This window comes from Coloeus monedula, assembly GCF_965178545.1.
Source record: "Coloeus monedula genome assembly, chromosome: 3".
In the NCBI taxonomy this organism is placed as follows: Eukaryota; Metazoa; Chordata; class Aves; order Passeriformes; family Corvidae; genus Coloeus; species Coloeus monedula.
The window spans coordinates 117,430,370-117,446,679 of NC_138783.1; the positions used below are offsets into that span (position 1 = coordinate 117,430,370).

Here is a 16,310-nt window from a genome sequence, read left to right on the forward strand (position 1 = left end):
AGAGGCTGTACTGTTGTGTTTAGTGGAAGTCTGATGGAAAAACCTGTCTTTGGGAAGTTGTTGCTCTTCAGGACAGAAACTCTAAGCCTGTTTCTACCTGCAGCTGTAAATTCTTGTGGCAGCTACTTTTGAATATCAGGGTTCATTTATCTGCAGAAACTGCAGATGAATTTTACAGGTGAAAAATAACCTCAGGAATTTAGTTTGGGATTTTTTTCTTCAATCGAGATTAAATTGTCTGGAGTGTTGTTGTCACTGATGAGTTTAACCAACAATAATGGCTTCAGTTCTCAGCCTGGGAGTCTAAACTGGGAGACTGATAAAAGTTACAGAATATTTTTTCTTGCAGGTAATAAAGGTGATTTGTTTAGAATATGTGCACACAAAGTCTGTGCACATGGGTGCATTGTAACAGTGTTTAATTAAATCACTTTGTAGTCTTGCAGTGACACAGTGACAGAATTACAAATGGTAGATTTTGCTAGAATATTGCAAGTTAGGGACAAACACAAATTTCAATTCCAAACTATTCCCAGTGTGTGCAAACATCCACACATTAAAATTGTTGCTGTCTAATTTTGCCAATCCTCTCCCCTGGATTTCCATCCTGCAGCTGATTTTGCAGTGGCTTTTGGAGAGATAGAGACTTGCTAGTTTGGTAAGAGGCCACAAAGAGTTATTTTATAGAAGTACAGTTATTTGTAGCATTTGCTTCTTCATTTTTCATACTCACAGCACGTTCAGCCCACAGGGTTGAAAGGACTGTAAGAAACTGGTGATAATTCAATAGATCAAGAGGTTTCTTCCCTCCCAGTTGGTTTTGGTTCTCAGTAACATTATTCCTACATCTCAATAAGATGAAGTGTTTAATTCAGAGTTTTGTGATTTGATTTGGATCAAGCTAAATAGAATCTGACCAATTTAGGAGTGATTAATTATCAAGGCAATGGAGATAAGAGAACTGGTCTTGTTGGTTTTTCCGATGTGTTTAAAGGTTGCTTTTTTATTTTAAGTAATCCAAATACAGTGAAGTGCTTACAGATGTCAGTCTTCAGGATTTCCCCCATCATGATGAAGCTTAAATAGTTAATTTTCAGGTAAATTGTCAGCTACATCTCCTAGCTCCATGTGTCTTCTGGTAGGAAGATGGTCCTAGGCAGATCATAATTTGAATTATTAATTTTTAAATAATCTATCTGAGATTAAATTAATTTTACAAAAAGACCTTTGTTTTATGAAGTTAAAATATTTTTCTTAAGTATTATGGGTGATGCTGTAAGTACTTGGTTGTCATGGGTAATAGAATACTGTAATCCTTGTGACTTGCAGTCCAGTAAAGAACCTTGAGATTTAAATGATAACATTTCATAAATCTCTAGAAATTGATGCAGAAATTAGGTAATTTTTATTGAGGGACAAAGTTGTCCGGTCTTAAAGCTGCTTCCAAAGGAACCAATATAAATTTGTTAGGATATGTGTGTGGTGCTTGGTCTAATTGCCAGCTCTGAATGAAAGGAAAACACATCTCAGGGAAAATAATTTCCTTTGCTTGAAGAAAAAACAGTTACTTATTGATCCTTCAGGATTGCCAGAAAAACATTGCAACACTTTGCTTATGTAATCAGGCATTGCATGAGGGACTCTGTTAGGGACTCCCAGATTTGACTCTCAAATTTTACCAAGTTTTGATGGTTAAAAATATGACACAGACACCTCAAGAACTTAATGACTGGGATTTGTCATAAAATAAATTGTTTAATTAGTGGATTATCAAAAAAATTCAGCATTTAACTTCTGTGACTTCTCATTTTTTCGTACTCTGCCACCAGCTGGATGCCAAACTTCTGCCTCCCTTGTCCACTTCCCCAAACCTCCATACCCCCCAAAAATGAAGAGATGGAAGGGGGAAAAGGGGGCTGGAATTAATTTAATGGCTGAGCAACCTCACAGTAGAGAAACAGCCGGAGCCTAATAGGGGCCTTTGTCTGCATTTCCACCCTGGCTGGGAACGTGCCAGTCAAAAGTCAGGCAGGAGGAACAGGTGGGAACTATTAGACCTGTCATAAAGTTTGAAAAATTGATTCTGGAGGCTGAGGGAATAGATTGGACTTGACAGTGTTGTCCTAAAGATTCTAAGGGAAAGTTGTGTCGTTTAATTTGGGATCCCTTGATTGTTCATTAGCTCTCCAGATGGCAGGGCCTGGTGGTTGAGGCATTTGGTGCTCACTGTACTGTCCCTGGCCTGAATTCGTGTGTCCTGAGGTCACAGCAAAGTGGGAATTCACCTGTAGGTGCCCAAAATTAAATGGCATTGGCCTAATTGTGAAATAAAAATTCCTTCAAATGTCATATGTTGTTTCAAACGATCAAAATTCCTTCTGTGATTTCGTGGTACAAGTACTTTCAGTCTGTTTTTTAAAGCATTGCCATTTTTATTTCTCAAACTGAAACTCCCCAAACATTAGAACCTTGGGGATTTTTTCTCTAGAAGGAAATGCTTTCTGTGAGTTTCAGAAACCTCTCCTTCACGGATGTTTATCCTAATGCCACCTGACCAGGTTAACCCTGCCAGAAGCAGTTCCACTTTCTGTGTCTCCTCAGAGCATCCCTGGGAGGGCAGGTTTTAAAATGAAGCCATTGTTTTTGAGGCTGTGTCTGGTGTAGGGATACAAGTGTTACATTATAGAGACACACTTACTGCACTCATAAGACTTGAGATTAACAAAGAAATATTCCTATTTCTAATATTTCTGCCTACCCTAATTGGCTTGGTTACACGAGCATTTCATTAAAATTAAATTAATTAGATATAAATTTCAGATTTATGCTTTATCTTAGATCCTGTTTCAATATTTTAGTTGGCAGAAAAGTTGATTTACACTTGACTAAGCCAGCATGGGATATATTCTGTATGAAATGCCATTGTGGATCCCTTTTCCCCAATATTTAAGAAGCACAAAGTGCCATTGTTAGGGAAGGTTTGACACAAAAGTGGTGAATTTTAGTGGAAGTGAAATGTTGGCTGGGGTTCCTTTCATAACTGCTGCATAGGATATTTAAATAAAATGTCAGTTGAGAATAAACAATTTCCAAACAGCTAAAAGCTTTGCAGAAGAAAATCTTTTCCTTTGTTGGTGCCCTTTTACTTTCCTAGATTCATATTGTTGAATGTTGAAAAATTGAACTACAGTTCTAATTTTGGCAAGTGGGCATGAAGACTCATTTTATTTGAAAACTCTTGGTTTACTTGAATTGAAATATGGATGGTGCTGATGCAGGTCTGAGTTAAGGAAAAACAGTGTGTAATTGAAGGAGATGGGAATGGCACTTCAGGGGCAAACAAGCTGAGACTGACAAACTGTGTTATGGACTGGGGGAGTTTTAATTTGGTTTTCAAGTCCTTGTGGTGTTTTACTCTGGGTTTGGTTATTCCTTGCACCTTGGTGATCCCCCTTATTCTCCACTGAAATTGTATTTTTAAAAAACGGAATTAAAATCAGGGAAATTGTGGGGAATGGGTTGAAAAGACACTTAAAGGTAGAAACTTGGCAATTAGTGTAGGCTTTGCAAAATATGTCACAAAGTCACCATGCTGCTTCTCATTTCATGGGCAGCTGGATCCACCATTCTTCCCTGGGAGGCTGGACAGGCCCTGGCACAGGTTTTCCAAGGAAGCTGTGGCTGCCCCTGGATCCCTGGCAGTGCCCAAGGCCAGGCTGGACATTGGGGCTTGGAGCAGCCTGGGATAATGGAAGGTGTCCCTGCCATGGCAGGGGTGGCACTGGATGAACTTTAAGATCCGTTCCCACCAAAACCATTCCATGATTCCATGATAATGTTTGTATTTTAGCATGGTGAGACTATCCTGTACATTTTCAGTCTGCTAAAAATGAGTATTTTATTACCCACATTACCAGTTTGTATAAATTAACCCCCTACACCCTCCTCCCTCAGGAATTTTGGCTGGGGAGCTGGGGAATACCCTGGCATGCAGGAAGGATTCTTCCTTGCAGGAAAGGCACCTTTCTCTCAGGAAATAGGAAATTTAAATAGGAAATTTTAAAACCCTGTGCTGTTCAAGAGGTTACATGCATTTAAACACTGTACATATTCTATACTCAATCTTTTCTGCAGCTACATAACCCAAAAATATTTTGTCAGTTTGGATATCAAGGTCACAATAGTTCATACTGCCTTTAAAAGCTCAGATCCCTTGATTTTGTTAAAGTGTAGGATGGGATAGGAATGCTTTGCTTGGCTAGTGTCTTACTTAAAATCCAAAGTTAGATACTAAGAGCAATAGACTTGCTCTTTAGATACAGGAATATATGTATATATATATATGTGTATCGTATTTCTTCATTACTTACATCACTTTTATTACTAACTTTTAAACTTCCATTTCTTAATTTATTTATATGATTGAAGGACTTTTTATCCTCAAAACAAAAATTGGTGTGTTAAATAGCTGCTTCTGCGCTTTTCTTCCTTAAGGGTGTTTTTTATATTCAGTATTTTGTGCCTTCCTTTGGTGCTGAAGATCAGCTCAAATAACACAGTAAGGTTTGTTTCCCTTAAATCAAATCAAATTAAGTTCAACAGTCGGGGGTTTTTTGCTAATTTAGTTTTATATGTATAATATTTCATACTTTATTCTGCCATTCATTTATGGGTAGTGATTTGCACCAGCCAGTGCTGGAGAAAGCTCAGCCTGATAACAAAAGATCGTGCAGGAATTCTTGTGACACAGCCAAGAGTCTGTTCCCTCCCTCGCCTGTAAAAAGGGAGGAATTCGGAAGTTTTTGGCACTGATTTGGTCCTGTGCCATTCCCAGACTCTTCCCATACCATTTTCCACGACACACTTGCTGAAAGATTTCTCTATTGGGATTTGTCGTCTCCTTTGCGTTGATTTTCCCTGATTTTCTTTCCACCTGTTGTGCACCATTCCTGAGGGCACCGAACAATCAGGTCCCTATTTTCCTGTCACGCACCTTGTGTGCCTGATTTTCCATGGAATTGAAGGCAAAATGTGCCCTTCTTTCTTTTTTTATTGTGTAAAATTAGTGGATTTTCTTCCTCTTAACGGAGTGGGCCCCCCGCTTGCAGTGCAGAGGGAGGTTTGGCATTCCCAATGGGAATTGAATCATAAAAAAAAGATACCCTTTTTGCAGAGCAATTAACCCGTGTTGAACTCTGATAGGAGATTGGATTTCCCTGCTGCTGGAAGTTCCTGAACAATCCCCATTATCACAGGGACACAAACACAGCCTCGGAGCACCCTTCAATCTGAGGGGAATCATTCCTTCAATCTGAGGGGAATGGTTCCTTAAATCTGAGGGGAACCATTCCTTCAATCTGAGGGGAATGGTTCCTTAAATCTGAAGGGAATTGTTCCTTAAATCTGAGGGGAATGGTTCCTTAAATCTGAAGGGAATTGTTCCTTAAATCTGAGGGGAAAGAGTCGTTCCTTAAATCTGATGGGAACAATTCCTTAAATCTGATGGGAACCATTCCTTAAATCTGAGGGGAATCATTCCTTAAGTCTGAGGGGAATCATTCCTTAAATCTGAGGGGAAGCACTCATTCCTTAAATCTGAGGGGAACCATTCCTTAAATCTGAGGGCAATCATTCCTTAAATCTGAGGGGAAAGAGTCGTTCCTTAAATCTGATAGGAACCATTCCTTAAATCTGAGCGGAATCATTCCTTAAATCTGAGGGGAAGGAATCATTCCTTACATCTGAGGGGAAACCCTGGAAGGCTGCACAGTTAAAACAAGAGTGAAAGAATGGTCATGGCAGGGTTTCAGTCACATTTTGCTGGTTTGTTTTACACGGTGCTGTTTTCATGCCCACATTTTAAATAACAGGAATTTGGTAATAAAGTGAAAAAATTGAACGCTGAAGTTTCAAATCATCACAGCTTTTTGAAGAGCAGGACTAACTTGAGGCACATGACACACATAACAGAATACAATATGCCATAACAAATATGGTATGTTATATGTAATATTAAATGCAACATACTATGTGTATATTATTGCTATTGGTTTGCTAATTCCATGGCTGTCAATTTTGCTCTTGAATTCTAACTTTTATTTAGGAAGAGGAAATGTTGCCTAAGCTTAAACTGCCCAGAAGTACTCAGGGATTAATATTTGTACTTCATTGAGAAAGATATCCTTGTCATCATCAAATAGCCAATTTACTGCCTTTTTACATGAGCTCAGATCAGAAAATAGTCTTAAATAAAGTCACGTGCTTCTAAAAATAATTTTAAAACCTCAAAACCAGGCATAAATCAGTGTAGGACAGGGTATGGACTTAAAAAGGGGAGGGCATGGCATAGAAAAACTAGGTATGTTATTAATGACAGAAACATTGAATGGTTTGGGTTGGAAGGGATCTTAAAGCTCATCCCATCCCACCCCTGCCATGGGCAGGGACACCTCCCACTGTGCCAGGCTGCTCCAAGCCCCAATGTCCAGCCTGGCCTTGGGCACTGCCAGGGATCCAGGGGCAGCCCCAGCTGCTCTGGGCACCCTGTGCTAGGGCCTGCCCACTAATAATATGATCAACTTTCCCACTCCCTAATTAACCTCAAAGAGTAGCTTGGACTTTGGACAAACCCTGGATTTGCATTTTTCCCCCAAACATCTTCATTATAGTTGTTACAATCATTACACTAATAATGGAGTATATCAACAGTGTTGCATTCAGATAAAACACAATAGGAGTTAGACATCTAAGTGATTTGATAATGTGTTTGATTAACAGATTGCTACCCTCATTATGGACAGGGACTTTTGGAGAGGGATTTTTCACAAGGGATGGAGTGATAGGACAAGGGGGAATGGCTTCCCAGTGCCAAAGGGCAGGGCTGGATGGGAGATTGGGCAGGAATTGTTCCCTGGCAGGGTGGGCAGGCCCTGGCACAGGGTGCCCAGAGCAGCTGGGGCTGCCCCTGGATCCCTGGCAGTGCCCAAGGCCAGGCTGGACATTGGGGCTTGGAGCAGCCTGGCACAGTGGGAGGTGTCCCTGCCCATGGCAGGGGTGGAATGGGATGATTTTTAAGGTCTCTTCCAACCCAAACCATTCTGGAATTCTATGAAAGATCCAAAGGCTGAACTACAACCAAATGCAGTTGCACAAAGTCCGAATGATTCCTTGGAGATTTCAGGCTCTCTTTGTGACTACGCCGGGAAAAGAGAATCAGATTTGTTAGAAACTCAAAGTTAGATCGCAGCTTCCCGTTTCCATTTTGCACATCTCCATCTCTTTGCCCTTGTTAGATTGAAATACAAAAATAAAAGAAAAAAGAGAGGTTGGGTTTACTATAGAAGCAAAGTAGGAGCTGGGAAACTTAAAGCACCTCTGCCTGGGGAAGTTCACACAGCACCTGTTCTGGTGTGGTTAAAAATAAGGACACTGATTTTTGTTTATTCTTATGCTGCCAGTCAGAAGAGAGTGATTTAATTTCAGAATTGATTTGAATTGCTTGTTTCCAGAGCCAAAAACTCTGAAAGCTTGTGTAGTTCCTAACTTAAGCAGTAAACTTAGAAAATCCCACAGAATCTGAATTCTTGCCCTAAATCCCACTGGCCTAATTTATTTTCACTTATAGTCCTAGTTAAAATATTTTAAGAATCTGTTTGTATTCAAACGAGGGCTTGCATTTATCACACCTCATATCATTTAGCCTGAAATGTCATGGCCTGGAGAATGGTGTGTAAAAAAAAGTGAGGTTCCCCCACTGCAGCTTTGTGATCCCCAGGATTGCTATAAAATCCTGTACCTCATGTTGCTCTCCAGAAATTTACTGGCATTGTTCTTGTTGCTGAACTGTTAAACGTAGATGAACGTCCAAAGTTTTTTTGTAAACTTGAACTGACACTATTTTTACACTGCTTTTACTGATGATATTATCTTACCTCAAAAAAAAAACCCCAAAACCCAGAAGTGTTTTACAGGATTCTTTGCAAACACAAAGCTTTCATGGCATGTTGCATTAAGGAGTTGTGGGATGCAGCTATGAAGTGTCCCGTGGATATTTTTAATTGGATTTATGTTCAAATGCATCACCAGGCTGTCCATCCACTGAGGAAGATGAAGAGGGATGCTGAAGAGAAAACTGGAGGAGGAAGAAAAGTAGGGAGATGGAGCTGGAACCATAGAAAGGAGGAAATAAAAATTCAAGGGAAACAAACTTTTACTGATTATTCTTAAGCAAATACTCCAAGCTTGATGTAAAATAAGTGGGGTATAGGGAGATTGCAGTATTAATTGGGGAAAAATCGGTATCAATGCTCTTATCAAACCAATTAATGATCAAAAGCCCGAAACTCCCCTGTTCAATTGGCAGATTGTCAACTGAAATATAATTTGCTCATTGTTTAGGTTGGATTTTTCTGAAGTTAAAGACTGGCAAGAATTCCAGTTAAGCACGTGGTGGCTCCATTCCTAATTGTTTTGTTTTAATTGGGAATTGGGGAATGTGAGGAAAGAGGAGCACCTTTGTTTTGTTGCCACTAAATTACGACTTTGCTTGTGGTCATAACCTTGAATCTGCAAATGATGATGTCCTGCTCTGCTGGTTTATTTTTAATCATCCTTTTAGTCTTTCCTACAGTCATAACAATATTTAAACACCTAATCTGAATCCCACAGATTGCTTGTATTTCATGCTTTTAAAAATGCAATTTGCAACATACCACATTCTACTTTTTGGATAAAAAAATATTAAAAATATTCACCGAATTGCATCTGTTATGTGACAATAGAAAAGCTTCAGAGTTCAGATGATCCTGAAGGCCCCTTCCAACCCAAACCATTCCATGATTCTATGATTTTATGATTTATTAGCAACAGATAATGTATAAACTCTGTATGGAGCGTGGTGCCAGATGTGAGAGATAAAAGGAGTTGCTGGTGGCCACCTGCTTTACTGCACATTTCAGCTCTGCTGTGGTGGTTGATGTCATGAAGAATTCATGTGATAGACAGTCATTTAAAGTTAGCAGACCATGGCAGGTTAGCAAGGAGTGATGCTTGAGGAATGTTGACGTATCCATCTGTTTGAAAAACAGAACAGCCACCTTTTGCCAAGGTTTTGAAGAGCAGCTGTGAGTGGGTATTTGGGTTTTTCTTGTGGTAGGGAAGAACCAAAGAGCTTGAGTGTGAAGCTGTTGGAAATTCAGGGCAGTGCTCACGTTTGAGGTGGATAAGGTATAACTTCCTGTTGCTACAGTTTACTTAATTAGTGCCAATTATTAAAACTAGAAATTGCAGAACTTAAGTCTTTCTTTTAAAAAAATATAATTTCTTCTTAAAACAATTCCAATAGTTGCTGCCTGATAGGTGAAAACCAATAAATCAGAAGAAATCGATCTTATTTCAGTTAGAAACTCAAATCTTGGCTTGGCATATACTAGAAAAAAACCTTTTTTTTCAGCTGTGGGTTGCAGAAATAGCAATTTATGGTGGGTTTTTTCCCCCATGTGTTTATGCAGAAATAGGAGTAGACAAGAAGAGGTACAGAAATGCCTTTTCGGGGTGTCTGCAAGGAGAGCTGTAAAACACTGTACACTTAGTGCTAATTGACTTGCCAGAAATTCAACCCAGATTTGTGTGGAAACCAGAGAGTGAAAGGAGCATTGAAACCATTCACTCTGAAGAGTTTTAGTCCAATTTTTTGGAGGAGGATGGAAGGAAAGGGGAATTGTATGGGAGAAAAATGGGAATTTTCTTATTTTAGAGTCCAGATTGGTCACTCAGCAGATCCTGTTCCATTCAGGATGTCTGCAGGTCATCATCATCACTGCTGGAGGTGTGAGGCTCTTCCACACTCCTCTGGTTTTTATTCCAGCATGGCATGGACAGGGAATGTCTGGTAGGAGCGTGTGGGAGTGTAGATAATTGGAATATTAGGACCCTACCAAATATCCTGTTATTTATCTAATGCACTGTTTGGATGTTTCAGCACTCAGTGGTCATCAGAACAGATAAAATTATTCATTGATGAATTCTCTTTCACCAGTAACTGGGGAGCAGCTGGATAGAATCTGTAGCCCTTTCCCTGTGAGGAAAAAGGGAATATTCTCCACTTGGCCAGGGCTGTAACAGGGGGTGTTGATGACAACAGAATTATATTGGTTTGGAGGGAAAATGGTAATCTGCTGTGAGGCCTGAGCTTAATAAACTGGTGTGCCAACAGCAGAGGTTAAGAAGGGTGAAAATGATCTATTTTGATGCTTTGCCAAGGTAAGCAGTGAAATATTGTGAGCATGAACCAAGTGAGATGGAATGTTTGGGATTTGGAGCCCAAAATCCCAGCCAGGGAGTGACAGTTCTTAAGTGCTGGAGTGCAGCAGTAGATGAATGCCTGCCTCTCTTCCTCCCTCCCTTCCTCCCTCCCTCCCTCCCTTCCTTCCTCCCTTCCTCCCTCCCTCCCTTCCTTCCTCCCTTCCTTCCTTCCTTCCTTCCTTCCTTCCTTCCTTCCTTCCTTCCTTCCTTCCTTCCTTCCTTCCTTCCTTCCTTCCTTCCGAGGTGTTTATTTTAAAACACTTCTTGCCTCACCTCTCTGCCCATTCTATATCCCATCTCTCATGCCAGATGTGCCACATGCAGATTAGCCACAGCTCATAAAGTGTGGTAACCCAGGATTTCCCAACATTTTGGGTGTCAATTTTCCTTTTATTTAATTGTTCTCTTAACTTGTGTCAGGAAGGCTTTCTAGAAATAGAGTGCTTACAGCTTTTTTATTTAAATCCTCATTCTTCCAGTGTTTAAAACACACACTTCATTCAGCTCTTTACAAAAATACCTTCAAATGGTGTTAAAAAAAGAAATGTGAACATAGGGGTTGCATTCACTGGATCGAGAACCAAGTTCTCTTCATTATTTGGCTACGTCTGCATTTATCTAATATCCAGCAAAACCTTCTTGGAAATAGGGATTAAGTTTTTTTAGTGATCGTAACTATACAAGGAAAGCCTAAGCTAAATTTAGATTACAAAGGATTAGATCAGAGATGAGTAAAATATAAAAAAATAACAGCAAGAGTCCAACTGTGCTCTAATTCCTTTTGCATTTTCCTTGTGCTGTGAGATGATTCAGATGAGTTTTTTATGCCTGTGTTTATCTGTACCCTGTGGTGGCTTGGGAGACTTCACAGATGAATTTGGTTGGAGATGAAATTGGGGTGTTTTTTGTACCACAGTGCTCCAGGCTCCCTGCTGTGGGCTTCCCAGAGGAGATGCCAGGCACTTTTGTGGGGCTGTGAATGCTCATCCATCCTGGCTGGCTGTCACATCCAGCACAGGCCTGGGGGACACAACTGAACTGCTCTCCACCAAACCAGGATGGTTTTTCCTTTATTTAACAAAATCAGTAAACATCAAATTAAAAAAAAAAATCAAGTTTTGCCCGGTCTGTACAAACTTTGACCACATAATTATTTTAAAAACTTCATTAAGGTTGTGTATTATGAAATACCCTTTAATTTTTTTTAAAAAAATCACTGACTAATTGTTTTGTTTTCAATCTGTCATGTGCTCCACTCTTTCTGAAGGTCTTTTTTTCACTGTGTGATATTAAGGTCACCCAGGGAGCGTGCTGCAAGACAGAAGTATTTGCCTACTCTGTGTTTGCAGTTTTATGTGTTCTAGTAAAGCTGAGGTGCTTCCTTCTGGTTTTCAGGTTTTCCAAACACATTCACCAGCTCAGCTCAGTGGCTCAGACCCACCTCATTCCAAGAGGGGTGGGAATCTGATCCCTAGATGTGGTTTTCCCAAAGTAGGTGATTATTGGGGTGTGTGCCATCGGTGCCTGGCTTTTGCACCAGACCTCAGAGGGGTTTAGCTCTTCCCAGCACTGGTTCCATTCACCTTTAGGGCTTTTTTTTCTGTGTGAACACGTTCTGGAGGGTGGAAATGCTGCTGGTGGTGTTAATGGGATGTGTGTGGTGTCTGCACTGCTGGCCAGGGATCTCAGCTGGGTTTGGTTTCAGAAAATGGGAGCTGGTTTTGTGTCCACCCTGACTTCACCTCCGCCTGTGTTGGAGCCCCAGCTGTGGGGCAGATGCTCACACTGAGGGTTTGTGTTTCAAGCAGAATCAAGAAATTCTCAGGGTACCTGATTTGCTTCTGCTCCAGAGTTTTCTCCTTCAGAGTCAGCCAGTCCATAATCGTGGGTACAGAACTGTTGGTCTTTTGTCAAAATCTGCTGCCTGGAACCTGTTTCCTAAAACTTCCCCTTTTCTCTGGGCTGCTTCTCTTCTGCCAGACCACAATTGGTGAGTACAACCCACAGTGGAAAAGAAAATCTCTTCTCCTTGTTCACCTCTATCAACTCCAAATTTTATCACTACCTGCAAGAAACTCTGATAAATTTATGTTTATTTTGCTCTTCACTATATCCATGTCCTTTATTTTGATTATTCAAAGGTCCAGGCTGTTGTTTGTTGGTCTTACACACCTTGTGTGAGTCCATGACAAATGATCTGGTCCCCTAAAAACAGCAAAGGTCCTCATCCTGTCCTTCCTTTGCATTTTTTGCTTTGTTTCTGAAATTAAAATCCCCTTGCCTTAACCATTCCCCTCCCCCCCCCCCCCCCCCCCAACTACAGATAATAGTTTAAAACCTTATTTTTAAGCAGTTTTAGGTGGAAGGGGACTCACAAATGAAGGCCAGAAGTAGCACTGGCCATGAAGTACTTGGTATAATATTTTCCCTGCAATATTCCTGCTGCTGCTTCAAGATTCATTTTCTTGAGTTTTCACTTGAATATTCACTCACATCACTTTTTGTGGAGGGCTCTGTGGGGTTTTAAGGGTACTAAAAAAGTAGATTTTGGTACAGGAGTGGGGCTTAACTTTGCCTGTCATATTTATGCCATTTTCCAAGTTGGTTCTTTGTGTCAATTTATAATTGTTTTAAACAGGCTCTAAGTATTCAAGTCAAAACTACAGGCTCTAACTGAAAGTGTCATTTCCCTAATGTGGGAATTTAACAATCCTGCCTGAGTTTTCTTGGGTAATTCCTTCTTTCTTCTCCACGTGCTTCATAACTTTGCTTCCAGAACAAAAATATTTCTTTTTTTTTTGTAGGTATTAGATTTTTGACAAATACACCTATCCAGAAGGGTTTAGAATGTGCTCAGGTACACTTGGGTATAGAAATGAATTTCTAGTTGAGAGTTTTAAGAACTTAAGGAGGTGAAGACTTCTGAAAGGAAGTATCTACCTCTAGTCCTTTATATGCTAAAATTCAATCTTATGAAGTAGTTTTGTAATGTTTCAAGGCAACCCTTTCATGCGTTTATAGGACTAAGTTAATAAAAAAATTTGTACTCTGATTTCTTTATCTGAGAAAATTAAAATGTACTTTTTTCCTCATCCTTTAGTTCCCATAACTCCCTGCATCACTGGTTCAACAAGGTTTATGATAGGCAAAAATTGAATTTTTTGTGGGAGCTCTTGCTTGTTGTGTTGACAGAACACAGTTTAAAGAACTACCAAAGCAACATTTTATTTCAGCACTTAGGAGGCTTTGAATGGTTCGATTTCATTTTCAAAAGGAGGTAAAAAAATAACTAAAATTAATTTTGCATCTTAGATCTTGAGGGAGATCATAAGTTGCCTTCTCCATGGGGGATTTTATGTTATTTGTTATAGGATGTAGAATCAAAGCTGCAAAATGAGGCCCAGAATAAATATTTGGGGGGAAAAAAGTAATTTCTTGGACGGTATCATGTCACAGAGATATGACAGAGGCAGAAAGCCAGAGGTTCATCCCTTTATATTTGAATGTAATGGACAGGGAGCATCTTTAAATTGTATTTGTGTTGTGGTGCTGCACATGTAGAGCAGGGGTTCTGTAAGGAACAGACGTGGATCCTGAGGAAAACAAAAGTTTATGTGAATGTCAAGGGAGTAATTCTACAGAGGATGGTGAAAAATGGGTGACAGGGAGTTTTTCTTAGTAGGATCTGTACTTTGTAGACCCTTTAGCACTGTGGATTCTACAAAATAGCACAGAGAGGATTTTTTAATTTGGAACGTAGGAGATTTTGATGATTTGCACTTCAGTGGCTGCAAAAACATCGTGGTACTGTTGATAGAAAGGGAATATTTGTGTCCTGAGCAAGAAGAAAGCCTTGGAAGCTCAGCCAGGAATACAAATTGCAGCCTTTGACCCAGTCTTCTCCTAATTGGAGTGGGTTTTCTGGGAACAGGTTCTAATTTAATTCCACACCGGTGCTACACAAACTGCTGCTGCTGGAACTGCTTCTGCAGGCAGCAATAAATGAAGCTTTCCTCAGGTATCCTGTGGGTGCCTTTGGTCATTCCCAGTATCTTTTTAAAGCACAGAACATTGTTAGGTCTGGTTCAGCCAGCTTTAAAATTTTGGTCAGGAATTATCCCCTAAATCCCTCAAGTTGGGCAGGACAACACCATGAACATTTTCCTGAGGGAAAAGGTGAAATGTCCTCCAGGACACTCTGTGGGCATTGAGAAATGATGCCTGAAATGTTTATGTTTTTGCCATAATATGCCCTGAAATGTGCCCAAATAGCACCATTGCCTCGAATTAGGGAGAAAGTCAGTGGCTGCTGCACGTGTGGCAAGTGGAGCTCCCACTTGGACACATCCCTACACGTAGGAAACCGCGGGATAATAAAGCAGAGCTCCCCAGAGTGCCACGTTTCAGAGCCCACAGTTGCTGCCATTCCTTGTGTTTGTGTTCCAGCCTCTGCCAAGCACTTCTGGCAGGTTTATGGAAGCGTGAAGTGCTTCAGCAGAGACCCTGGGAAAGAATTCCTGCAGGGAAACAATATTTCCTCGCTGCGGTTTGGGGCTGGATGGCTGTAACCCACTGTGCAAGTGCTGCTTCCTGAGGGTGGCTCCTTGGCTTGTTTTGGTAGGGATGCAACATTTCCTTTGCAGGCACTGCTGCCCCTGATAGACAATTTAAAGGTTGCTTTGTGACAGCTCTTGTTTATTTAATATGACATGAACAGTGTCCTTTTTTAGGAGTGAGTGTCACATGTGAGGGTCACCATTTTGAAGTACTTCCCAGTAAAAAAATTTCCAAGGGAACCACTGGTCTAATTCTCTGGGAAAACACAGCTAAGTGGACAGAAAATGTTTTTGATGTCAGATACAGCCAGTGTGCTTTTTTTGTGAATAAACACATAGGACTGATGGTGTTGAGTTGTGTCTGAGAAGAGAAAATTCTGAGAAATTCAGCTGCTAAGAAATTCATAGGAGAAGGTCACATTTCAAAAGTCACAAAGGACAGCTGGTGGAAGGAGTTAAAACTGTTTTCATCATCTTAAATGAAGTGTGTTGCTCAAGGGAAGCTGATTCCTGCTTGGAAGATGTTGCTGACTCTTTCCCAGTGGAGATTCCTGGGCTGGATTTTCACTTCAGATGTTTCAACAGTCACAGGTTGGACTGGATGACCCTGGAGGTCTTTTCCAGCCCCAATGATTCTGTCTTTGCATGAGCTTCTGAATCTGGATACCTGACTGGGAGTCACCTGATGGTACAGAGACTTTCAGTGCCTTGGTTTTGGTCAGCTTCAGCAAGAGTAAAACTTCCAGCTGAGGTGAATTCAGTTTTCTTGTTCTCAGATGAGTTTGTCCAGGGAAATTTGAACTAAAACTTGAACACAAATGAAGGTGAGAGTGGAGGACTCTGTGCCCTATAGGGGCAGGGGAATGAGGGGGGGAAAGCCTGGTATTTTTTTCCTTTTCTTCCACCATTCACAAATGTCTGTGATCTTTCGAGCACTACAGTTTTAGCTGCCATTTGTCTCTCCCCTGGCTGTGAGTTGGTACAAAGGTTTGTGTATTGGAGAAGAAAAGGTGTGGACACCTCAGAGCAGCTTTCCAGTGTCTGAGGGGACCACAGGGAAGCTGGAGAGGGACATTTCATTGGGAACTGCAGTGACAGGACAAGGGGGAATGGCTTCAAACTGCCAGAGGGCAAGGTTAGGTGGGATTTTGGGCAGGAATTGTTCCCTGGCAGGGTGGGCAGGCCCTGGCACAGGGTGCCCAGAGCAGCTGGGGCTGCCCCTGGATCCCTGGCAGTGCCCAAGGCCAGGCTGGACATTGGGGCTTGGAGCAGCCTGGCACAGTGGGAGGTGTCCCTGCCATGGCAGGGGTGGCACTGGATGATCTTTAAGTCCTTTCCAACCATCCTGTGCTTCTCAATAACAGAGAAATTTGCCTTCCTTGCATTAGTTCCAGATAACTCCTCATCGTAAAGTTTTATTCAAGAAGCTGCCACTCTTACAACCATGTAATT

General features: G+C 40.9%; 1 protein-coding gene across 1 annotated transcript in view; it reads left to right on the plus strand.

The window, feature by feature from the left end:
- HLCS (holocarboxylase synthetase) overlaps window positions 1–16,310 on the plus strand; it is a gene marked incomplete at its 5' end in the record, with an annotated part of 107,283 nt that overhangs the window by 35,764 nt on the left and 55,209 nt on the right. The window lies entirely within an intron of this gene.